This window comes from Kogia breviceps, chromosome 7, assembly GCF_026419965.1.
Source record: "Kogia breviceps isolate mKogBre1 chromosome 7, mKogBre1 haplotype 1, whole genome shotgun sequence".
Lineage (NCBI taxonomy): Eukaryota > Metazoa > Chordata > Mammalia > Artiodactyla > Physeteridae > Kogia > Kogia breviceps.
The window spans coordinates 104,697,445-104,709,244 of record NC_081316.1 but is presented as its reverse complement, the minus strand read 5'-3'; positions in this window follow the sequence as shown (position 1 = coordinate 104,709,244).

The following is an 11,800-nucleotide window of genomic DNA, read 5'->3' as shown; positions in this document are numbered from 1 at the left end:
AACATGCCATCATGACAATCAGACATTGTTCTGGAGACTCCCATCCTGCACTTGACGCTGGGCTTCTTCCCTGTCCATACCTTGGCCCCAGTGACAGCTCTACTCAGAAACTCAGTTAGCAGTGCCACTTACCCAAAGAAGAGCTTTCCATGAAGTGGGTATGAGTGATGGTTTATCAAGTTGCAGCCTATATGGTTAATGGGAACAGGAAAGCTTCAGCTTATATGTGAAAGAAAGCCAAAAGGGTTACAGGGGAAGGAACAAATGGTTGGGTGGAATGGATAAAGTCATTGAAATGCACCCAATGGTCATGTCTCTTCCTGACCATTATTAAGAGTTGTGTTTGCACAGATAGCTTCTTGCATTTTGCCAGCCCACTATTTCTTTCTTAAATTTATTTTATTGAAGTATACTTGATGTACAATGTTGTGTTAATTTCTGCTGTACAGCAAAGTGACTCAGTTATACATATATGTACATTTTTTTTCATATTCTTTTCCATTATGGTTTATCACAGGATATTGAATATAGTTCCCTATGCTATACAGTGGGGTCTTGTTGTTTATCCATCCTATAGATAACAGTTTGCATCTAACCCCAAACTCCCACTCAATGCCTCCCTCACCGGCCCTCCCCCTTGCCCACCACAAGTCTGTTCTCTATGTCTGTGAGCCTGTTTCCGTTTCATAAATAGGTTCATTTGTGTCATATTTTAGATTCCACATATAAGTGATATCATATGGTATTTGTCTTTGTCCGACTTTCTTCACTTAGTATGACCGTCTCTAGGATCATCCATGTTCCTGCAAATGCCATGATTTCATTCGTTTTTATTGGCCCACTATTTCTACGCTGCAGTCAATGGAGGCTCCGGAGTCTCAGCAACAGGACCTTCTACCTGTTAAGTAAGTTATGCATAGAAAGTATTGAGAGCAGTGCCTGGCACTTAGTAAGCACCCAGTAAATGTTATTGATTCTTCAACATCCTGCCTCTTTATCTAGAACTTTTCATGAGCTTTCAATATCTTGAGATGCCCTGAAAGCAGAAATCTAGAGATAACAGAAGAAGATATGAACATTGAAGTTTGAATAATTCTTTAGAGGTGGAGTGCTATATGGAATTACACAGGCCTCTTCTCTATATTGGCAAAATCCTTAACTTTCTGGTTTCTAATCCATCCTTCTGGTGGGGGTGTGGTGAGGCAGGTAAGAATCAGTCTTTTAAGCACTTTTCCGGATTTGAGACCAGGGTTCAAGTGGGCCACCAGTCACCCCCCAGGATTTGAGCCTCTCCACAGAGAGGCCACTGAGCACTTCACCTCTCTCTTAGGAATGAACATAAAGGATGGACTCCTTTGCCCAAAGATCAAGAGGAATACCTTGGCTTAGGACCATATAAGAAAACTCTTTGGAAATGGGTGACTTGGAGCTTGAAGGAAGTAGAAAAGAGGTTGCCCAAAGCCCTCCTGACCAAGCAAGGCTGCCAAACATATCATGCCTCCTTAACTAAATTCATTTCCCACAGATCCCTTATCCCTTCCTGTATATTTCAAGTGCCATCTTCCAAGTCCATCACAAGGTCCACAATCCCAGGAAGTCTTCTTTGAGTGAGCCCAGTCCTGGTTGACGTTTTTTCCTCTTAACTTCCATAGTGTTCTCTGAAATTTCCATACTTTTTTTTTTTTTTTTTTTTTTTTTATGGTGGTATGCGGGCCTCTCACTACCGTGGCCTCTCCCGCCGCAGAGCACAGGCTCTGGACGCACAGGCCCAGCCGCTTCGTGGCATGTGGGATCCTCCCGGACCGGGGCACGAACCTGCGTCCCCTGCATCCGCAGGCGGACCCTCAACCACTGCGCCACCAGGGAAGCCCCATCAGTTTCTTTATTCTGGAGAGTTTGACAGCATCATGATTTAAATCTCTCTTCCATTCCATTGGGCTCTGGAATGGTCATTAAAATTGCCCCTATGGTTGGGTCCACTGAACACTCACTGCCTTTCATTCATGTTATGTTTTAGCAAGTATTTTATAGAGTTTTAGTGAGTTGTGTCATCCATTCTATTCGTGAGCAGTTGGAGGGAAAGCATCATTTATTTATCTTTATATATTTATCATGCCTGGAACAAGCACGTTCAATACATGTTTGTTGGCTCACAGTGAATTGAATTGAATTGCACTTATTTTTTTTCCATCACAGGACCTAACCTGATAACTGGGCAGAGTGTGGGCACACACAAGATAGTTGCTGCTGGGTCTGAATTAACCCTCTCAATTCTCTCAGACCCCTCAATCCCTTTACATCATGTCATTACATGACTATAGAGTGAAGAAGCACACGGTTTTCTGGGTGCCAGTAAGCTTGCTTACCCTAAACCTACCTGGCCACCTGCCAAAGAGACAATCTTAAGTGGTCGATAGCTTCCATTTCCCCTCTTATCTCTACAACTTAATTTACTTCTATATTCTAGAAAACCACATAACTATCTAAAAAGGAAACTACAGATGTGTTTTGAAACTCGAGGTTTCCAGGCATTCTGTATAAGGGAGTTTTCCTCAAATGTCTCATAATCCATGTGAAACATGGAAACAATCCATTTATACCTCCTTCAAGCACAGAAGGTAGTGTCCACTTAATTTGTGACTTTGGACAGGCAATAACCTCTCTGGGCCTCACATCTCTTTTTATGAGGTTAAATCAGATCATCTCCAAGATCATCACCTTCCTGTTCTAACACCAGGTGCCTCTGACACCCTGTGGAAGACCCAGTTGGTTAAGTAACACAGCCATTTCTAACTTCCTTCTCTCTTGCCCTCTTCCTGCTATTGGTGATGAAAATAAAGACTTATATTTACTTTCTCAGGTCCTCACACAATATGAGTGGATATGTGACTAATTCTCAGCAGGGGCTTCTGGAAAAAATTTTTTTTTTTTGCTTTCCAAGATAAAATAGACAAATATAGCTTATGATATCTTTTATTTCTTCTTCCTATCTTGAGTGAGGAGTTGTTAACCATTTGATGATAATGAGGTGGCAAGCATGAGGACAAAAAGCCAACATATCAAGGATGGTGGTGTACCTAATTCCTTGTTAACACATAAATATAGAAATAATTAATTGGTAATATGAAATTAAAAATTAAAAACTAATTCTTTACATTATTTTAAATGTACAGATATGGTCCAAATCTGCATATGACTAGTCTGTTCACATTGTGATACTCTTCTAACTAGCTTTTTAAATTGAAAAGTAATACATGCACATTCTTAATAACAATATTTCAGAACAATATAGATCTGTGAGACCATCCCAGTGAAGGAATCGCTCGTGCCTCCATAGAACACCACTGGGAGCATCATGTCAGAGAGGGTGCTTCCTTTGCCCTATGGAACTCAGCAACCCTCGGCTGGGGAGGAAGCAAAGGCAGTCCCCCCTCCAGGGCCCAGAGCACAAGTAATTAACAGGTGATCACAGAACTGGACAAATACAGATTGACGGGGGGCTTACCTTCCCTCTAACCTGCGCCCTGGCTAACATGAGTTGTACAGCCAAATACAGCCTCCTTGACATGTTTTTCCTTCTCATTAATAAATAACTGCCCGAGGGCTTCCCTGGTGGCACTAGGGTTGAGAGTCCACCTGCCGATGCAGGGGACGCGGGTTCGTGCCCCGGTCCGGGAAGATCCCACGTGCCGCGGAGCGGCTGGGCCCGTGAGCCATGGCCGCTGAGCCTGCGCGTCCGGAGCCCGTGCTCCGCAACGGGAGAGGCCACGACAGTGAGAGGCCCGCGTACCGCAAAAGAAAAAAATAAAAATCGTAATACAAAATCAAGCAGTCCCAAGTTTGAGTCTGAACTCTGTCATTTATTAACTGTCTGTTATTTGACCATTATTTATCTATTGTTGTGTAACAAAATACTCCCAAACTTAGTGGATTATAGCAACACACTTTAATTATCTTATAGTTTCTGTGGGTCAAGAATCTAGATACAGCTTAGCTGGGCCCTCTGCTCAGGGTTCCCCAGGCTGTAATCAAGGTGTCAGCTGGCCTTGCAGACCTCTCGAGGCTCCACTGAGGAGGACACATATCCAAGCTCACTCATGTGATTATGGCCAGGATGCAGTTCCTCCCAAGCTGTTTGCTGGAGACCTCCCTCCATCCCTTGCCATGTAGACTTTCCCATCAGGCAGCTCACAGCATGGTAGCAGGCTTCCATCAGGGTGAGCCAGGAGGAGAACAAGATGGAAGTGATAGTCTTTTTATAACCTAATCTCATAAGTGACACTGAGTCACTTTTGCCATGTTCCCTTTGTTGGAAGCAAGTTGCTAGAAGCAGCCCACACTCCAGGGGAGGGGGTTATACAAGGACATGAATGCCAGGAAGCAGGGATCCTGAGGAGCCACTATGGCAGCTACCCACAGCACCTTTGGAACCACGGTTTCTTCATCTGTAAGTGAACATTGTATTAGCTACCTCAAGGGTTGGAGAAAATCAAATGACACAGTGTTGAGATTAGTGCCTGGAAGAATGCATGGCACACAGTCAGTGACTTTCGCCCCACCCCTCTCCTGCCTGTCATGTCTCTCTGATAACTGCAGAGGCTTACATGCAAAGAAGGCAACAAAGCAAGTCTCCACTTCCAAAGATGAAGCAAGAGGGATACAGCAAGCAAGTCAGAGGGTCCAAAGGAAAAAAAAAATGATGGCAAGGGGAACTTTTGAGTTCTCTGGACAGGTCAGCGGCAGGCCTTCCCAGAGGCAGACAATTGGAGGGAGTCCGGCTAAGGGGGCTGAGACCGCAAAGCCTGGGCGATTGTGAGAGTATAAACAAGGACCGGACTAAGAGCAAACAGCCTCATGACCCAGGACCCCTGACGCTGTATCATAGGCCCACGCCACCACCCTCCCCAGTGGTGTCTGAATATTCATGAATAGCCATGAATATTCCCAGGGGGGTTCCAAAAAGCCCAAGGTCTCCTCTCCCCCCAAGGTCAGTGGACGGTGGGGCCAGCTCTGAGCATTGATCACTTTTCGCTTTCCTCCTCTAATTCTCACCAGTTCATTAAAGCTTGACCTTCTGGACTTCTACAGCTCCTCTGGATGTCCAGCCAGAGAGACCATTATATTTCAAAGGCTGTTCAACTGTCCAATGATATTTTAGCTTCTTTTTTTATATTTGATAGCAAATCATCAATCATTTGTATAGACTTCCAAGTAAAAGCTGGGGAGAAAAAGATGGAGAATTATATGAAATTATGGTGGAATGAAGCAGTTAAATTTCTCGCTATCAGCTGAGGCGAGGCGGGGCGAGGTGAGATGGTGGTCAATTACCTTTTTCCACTCGCTGATAGATCGCCAGCACCATTGAGACTGTCAGCACCTGACTCATGACAAGCAGAGAGGGGTGTCGACGTGACCAGAGGACTGGGAACGAGGAACAGCTCTGCATCTGGTGCTGGGGCTTCTTCCAGTCCAGGCCCTGACTTGTTGGCCGGGAATATTAGCCCAGGCCCTGACCATGTCCTAGGAGATTCCCTGTCTCTCTGACCATTGCCCCAACTCTATTCTTCCTCCCTGTCATCTCATTATGCTCAGAAAGCAGCAGTACCACATGAAGGCCTCCACCAAAATCTCCCCAAATGACCTCATTATTTTCCTCTCCCATTCCTTATCTGACTTAATGGTACCATCATTCACCCAAATTATTTAATTAGAAACTTCATGAGTCCCAAACACTCCCTTTTCCTCACATCTCCCCACCAGTGCATTCATCTCTGAGTCTGTTCTATTGTCTAACACAATGAGTTGTCAACTCCGCCCCCTCTTCACCATCCCCTCTGCTGTTGCTTGGTCCAGGCCCTTATCACCTTTTCTGAAACCTGTGGGAAAAGCCTCTTAGTCGGTCTTCATGGCTTTAGTGTTTCTACACAAATACGTATGCACTGACACAAACATGTACACACTCCACACTCCTGCCAGCTTCTTTCTTAAGGTACCTTCATGACTGCATCTCTTTCCCTCTCAGACTTCAGGAAAAAACGAAGACTCCTCCCCTGGCATGTGATCTCACAGCCCCCCTGATACCACGTGCCATCACCAGTCACAGGAGTTTGTGGTTTGCCTCACATGCTCTGTCTTGTGTCCACGGCTTTGTTCGTGTTTGTTCCTATAACAGAGTTCTCTCTCCCTTCTAGTCTAACTGGCCAACTTCTCCCAACCTTCAAGACTCAGATCCAAAGTCACCTCCTCCACCAAGTTTTTCCTGACTTTCCTCTAGCAGTTAGCCAATCTCTTCTCTGTGTTCTCACAGAGCCATGAAATTCCTCCACTGTATTCTGACTTTTGGGACATATTTCCCCCTGCTCCTGGACTACAGGGTCCCTGATTAAAGACCATGACTTGTCCTCCAGCATCTAGCACCATCCTTGTCATAGGGGCCTCTAAGTGTCTGTCGATCAATGAATTGCCAAGGACAGTGGAGGAAGACAAACCAGGTTAAAACATCACTCATCCACCTACTAGTTCTGTGACCTCAGTAAGATTTCTGCGTCTCTGAACCTCATTCCTTATCTATAAAATAAAAACGATTTCTACAACCCTATGAGCATGGTATAAAGACAATAAATGAGATTTAGGAAATGAATGACCATTGGGAGGGTAAAGAAAGGGGAGGTGTTTGGGATGAAGAAGCTGAGGTTTCTAGCAATAACTTGTGTGAACGAAGGTACCATAGAGGAGAGAAGAAATGGTAGACCAGGAATAGTGTAGTAAAGAACTCAACATATAGTAGGCATTCAATTTCTCCCTTCCTTGTGGAAGTCTAACAACTGGAGAATAGGAGGAAATAATGTGTCCCATAATTGTCCACCATCTAATTTCTTTCCATCACCTGTTTCCTTTTAATGACCTGGATGGATGCCAAGGCATGTGGTTGGGGCAAAAACTCCTCTATTTGATATCACCGTCCCTGACAGACTAAAACAAACACGTTGAGGGATGTGATCATCCCCCTAAGTGGCTCTGAACTTGCTTGTCTGGCATGGCATCATGGGTACACGCAAACACAGCTGGACAAGCAGGTAAGGAGGATGTACCCTTGTAAGCCAGCCTGTGCCAACATGGCACCGGGGGACCCTGCCCATGACAGGGGGACTGGGAAGCAGGCTCCTGAGTGACAGTAGCTCATCTTGGACCCCCGGTTTCTGGTCCTGACACAGCTGGACCTGCCCCCAGTTAGGAGTTGCTGCCTGGGGACCAATGTAGGGTAGAGTAAGAAGTGCCAGCTGGGAAAGTAGGGCCTGAAGGTAGAAGGTTTGGATCAGGCTGGAATGGACCCATGAGCCAAGCAGCAGTGTCCAGAGGGTTCTTGACAGTGGCGAATGGAACTAAAAGGACACAGTACAGGGCCCGAGGACAGGAAGGAAACAGGAAGACCAGACAACCCATAGGTAACATGCAGTATCTGGCAAAGAAACAATCCAAATGCAGAATTGAGTGGGCTGGAATGGAGTGGAGGATGCTTACCTAAGGCTGATATTAGCACAGAGATGCCAAGTCTTCCAGGCTTTCTTTGCAAATCAGACAAGCCCTGCCTGGATAGAGGTGATTCAGAGGCATTGGACTGAAAAAGAGAAACGACAGCACCTCCACCCATGAAGGCAGGTACCGCTCTATACAAACATTCCAGTGAGTGCTGCCTGTCAGTCCCCATTCAGCTATGTCACCCACAGGCATCAGCAGGACAGCTGGCATAAGAGGCTTTTGATTCCTACTGCATTACAGCTTGAAGAAAGTAGCTAGGTTTTCTTTTTTAATTTTTTGTTATTTTTATTTTTATGTATTTTTAATTTTTATTGAAGCGTAGTTGATTTACAATATTGTCTTTGTTTCAGGTATACAGCAAAGTGATTCAGTTATATATAATTTTTTTCAGATTATTTTCCATTGTGGATTACTACAAGATAATGAATATAGTTCCCTGTGCTAGACAGTAAATCCATGTTGCTTATCTGTTTTATGTATAGTAGGTTGTATCTGTTAATCCCATACTCCTAATTTATCCCTCCCCCTCCTTTCCCCTTTGGTAACCATAAATTTGTTTTCTATGTCTGTGAGTCTGTTTCTGTTTTGCAAATAAATTCATTTGTATCATTTTTTTAGATTCCACATATAAATGATATATGATATTTGTTTTTCTCTGTCTGACTTACTTCACTTAGTATGATAATCTCTAGGTCCATCCATGTTGCTGTAAATGGCATTATTTCATTATTTTTTATGGCGGAGTAGTATTCCATTGTATATATATAACACATGTTCTTTATCCATTCATCTGTTGATGGACACTTAAGTTGCTTCCACATCTTGGCTGCTGTAAATGGTGCACTAGGTTTTCTTATACCTGGTATCTCTGTTCCAATCACATCTTGTCTACTAACTCCTAGGTAAGCAGAGAACCTTGGGGCTAGAAGATAGCATGTAATTCATCTTGTTTTACAGATAAAACAAAGTTTCTAGAAAGGTTAAATGACTGCTCAAGCTAATATGACTAGTCTTCGGTAGAGAAAGAGTTGGAATTCATTCTTCTAACATTCAGTTGCCAATTGTCAAAGGGAATCCACTGGAGACTGAAATTTAACTTCGCTGGGGGGGGGACTACTCCTTTGTTTGGAAAAAATCATCAAAAGAAACATTTTACCAATGTAAATCTAAAGCAAGGATGCATTAAAATGCTTGAAGAAGATCTGGGAGCTATGAGGTAACCTGAAATGTTGATCCTTCAAACTGAGGCTTCAAGATTCTTACATTTACAGTAATTTATCTTAACCATTTCTCTACATATTTGACTGGAAAATTTTTCTTTATCTAAATCTAAATTTCAGAAGAGAAATGCCTAAAAATTACTGTTTGTTTTTGAGAGATGTATCCCTGTGCTTGTTTTCTTATGCAATGGTTGGCTCCCCAAAGATCAAGTATCAAGACTGGAAGAAGGGAAGTATAGACTTTTACTTTGAGGTGAAGGATAGAATTGGGTTAAATCTGGTACAACACAACCTGGACTAGACAGTTTATGTCAACATATGACATTATCTAGTACTGCATAAGATAGACTTTGGTTATTGCCTTGTGGAACGATTATATTGATGTTTGAGATGATGCAGATAGATACAGCCTTTGGGCTTCCTTCAACAGGTGCCTTATTCCATCAAGCGAGCAAGGGGAATCTCTCTCTCAGGGGATAGCCCAGTACCTCTATTAAGAGATTTTGCCTATTGAAGTCAGGACTACTCCCTTCTGATTAACTCGCAATCCACCGATGTATATCCTTAATTCCATCTGCAAAATCCCTTCACCTTTGTCATGTTCTGTTGACCACAAGCAAGTCACAGGTCCTGTTCACTCTTAAAAGGAGGAGATCATACAAGGCATGAGCCTGAAGAGGTGGGAATCATGGAGACCACCCTAGTATATATCTGCACAGTGACTCGGAACCAATGAGATGGATAGGCAGTAAGGCTTTGATCTCCTTCTTGACATGTACAGTCTCTCTCACTACTTCTCACTTTTTTCTCTTCTTCCCACACGCAAGCCACAAGGATTCTTGTCTCCTCCACGTAAGAAGTTCACCAGGGCAGGCCAACAGTCACTCCATTCTCTACCTATGACTAATTAGGAAATTTCAATTCAGGAGAGAAGGAAAGAAAGCCCATGTTCCAGCTTCATTAAGCCTCAGATCCAAACCTTACTTTCCTATACAACTTTACCACCTATGTAACTGATATATTGATCCCTGATTCCTTTCCAATTGTTTCAGAACTCAGAGAGGAGAGTTCTAATTTATTAGAGCCTCAAATGCCACTTGGTGTTCTGAGGACTGGCCCCAAAGTCGTGAGAACAATTTTCAGCTAGGCAGCCACCCCAAGACGTACCTCCCCAATGCCCTGACTGTTTGGGTGTAGAGGGAACAGAAAACTGGCATTGGTAGTTGCAGGCACCTGAGGCCTGTGACACTTTAATATAAGGGAAGAAAAAGTACAAAGCATGTCACTTGTCTTGGAGAATTTAAAGGGTCCTTTACACCTCATTTTGTACCTGATTTTGGAAAGGGTCTAGCTGGTATGGCAAACAACTAGAGAGTTTATTAAAGTAAGAAGTCTTTTTCCTCCATATTCTGTCCAACCGTAAACTCCCTCCTCTTCTTCTTCTTTTTTTTTTTTTTTTTTGTTTTGACTCCTGTACCTCTTCTTACAATAGGGAGGACTAGGCTGTGTGTGGCAAGAGTATCTGCTCTTCCACACCCATGTCTGGTACAACTCCAATACTCTCCAGCCTTTCCTGGGGCCACAAATCTCAACATATCACCCTGTCCCACAAGTCAGAAACAGGTAAATTGAGAGCAAAACAGTTCAGACTATAATGGTAGTGCATCAGTACCACCATTACCCCAGACCACATTCCGACAAGGAAGAGGCAAGTTCACAAGAGCCATCACTTACGAACATCCAGAAGAGAAACTGAGACGCAGAGAGGGTAAGTAACTCTCTCAAAACACACAGGAGTCAGCACCCAAATGGAGAGTTAGACCCTTTTCTTTGTAGTCCCTGATACCTCACTGCTCCCTTAATATAGCGACGAGGTGCTTAACCCCTTGCATGCCCAGTGTCTCCTGGGAAATGGGCTGCTGATGTAAATAAACCAGGAACCCAGGGGCCCATGGGGGTCAGATCCTGCGGCACCTCAGTTAAGGTGGTTAATAACCACAGCAACATGATTCATTACTTAGCACTTGAAGGGAATGGGCTGTCACCGCAGTACATCCCCACGCAGCCTGGCTTACTTCATTTGCATAGGTAATGGTCATGTTATTAACAGCTCATTAGTGCAGGCCCAGGTGACCAGAAAGACAGATTCAGTGGACTGGAGGGAAAGAGTTTCTTATATTTCAAAGAAAACCCTACCAGGAGTCTTATTCCAGGGCCAAGAGGGGGCCCATGTAACCCAGACACTGTTGGAAAGGGTTCTAAATCAGGGGTCCCTTTCTTAACGACAAAATGTAACTCTAAAATAACATCAATACATATAATTAAAGTCTTGGACATGATCTATCCTGGATAAAACCCAGAATCCCAGTCTAATCATGAACAAAACATCAGAAAAATCACATCTGAGGGTCATTCTACAAAATATCTGAAGTCCTCCTCAGAACGGTCAAGTTCATCAAAAACAAGGAAAGTTTGAGAAGTGGCCACAACCAAAAGGAACCTAAAGAGAAATGACAACTACCTATAATGTTGTATCTGAATGCGATCCTGGAACAGAGGACAGTAGGTAAAAACTAAGGAAATTCAAATAAACTACAGACTGCATAATAATAATTTGTCAATATTGGGCCATTAATTGTAACAAATGTACCATACTAATAGAAGATGTTAATAATAGAAGTAACTAGGTGTGGGTTATATGAAATCTCTCTGAACCATCTTTCTCTATAAACCTAAAACTGCTCTAAAATAAACAGCTTGATTTTTTTAAGTCTCTTACATGTATGTGGCACAGTCTAAAACATGCCATGTTATTATTCAAACTATCAGTGTTAGTTCTCAATGCCTCAGTAAGGTAGGGAGAATAGGCATATTTACCCTTCCTTTACAAGTAAAATAACTGAGATTTAGAGAAATTAAGTGATATGCCCAAGATCACATAGCTACTAAGTGTAAGAGATTAGTTTCATTCTCAAGTCTTCTGATTCAAAGTGATTGGTATCATCTCAGAGAGAACAGGGATAAAGAAAAAAGACAGTGTA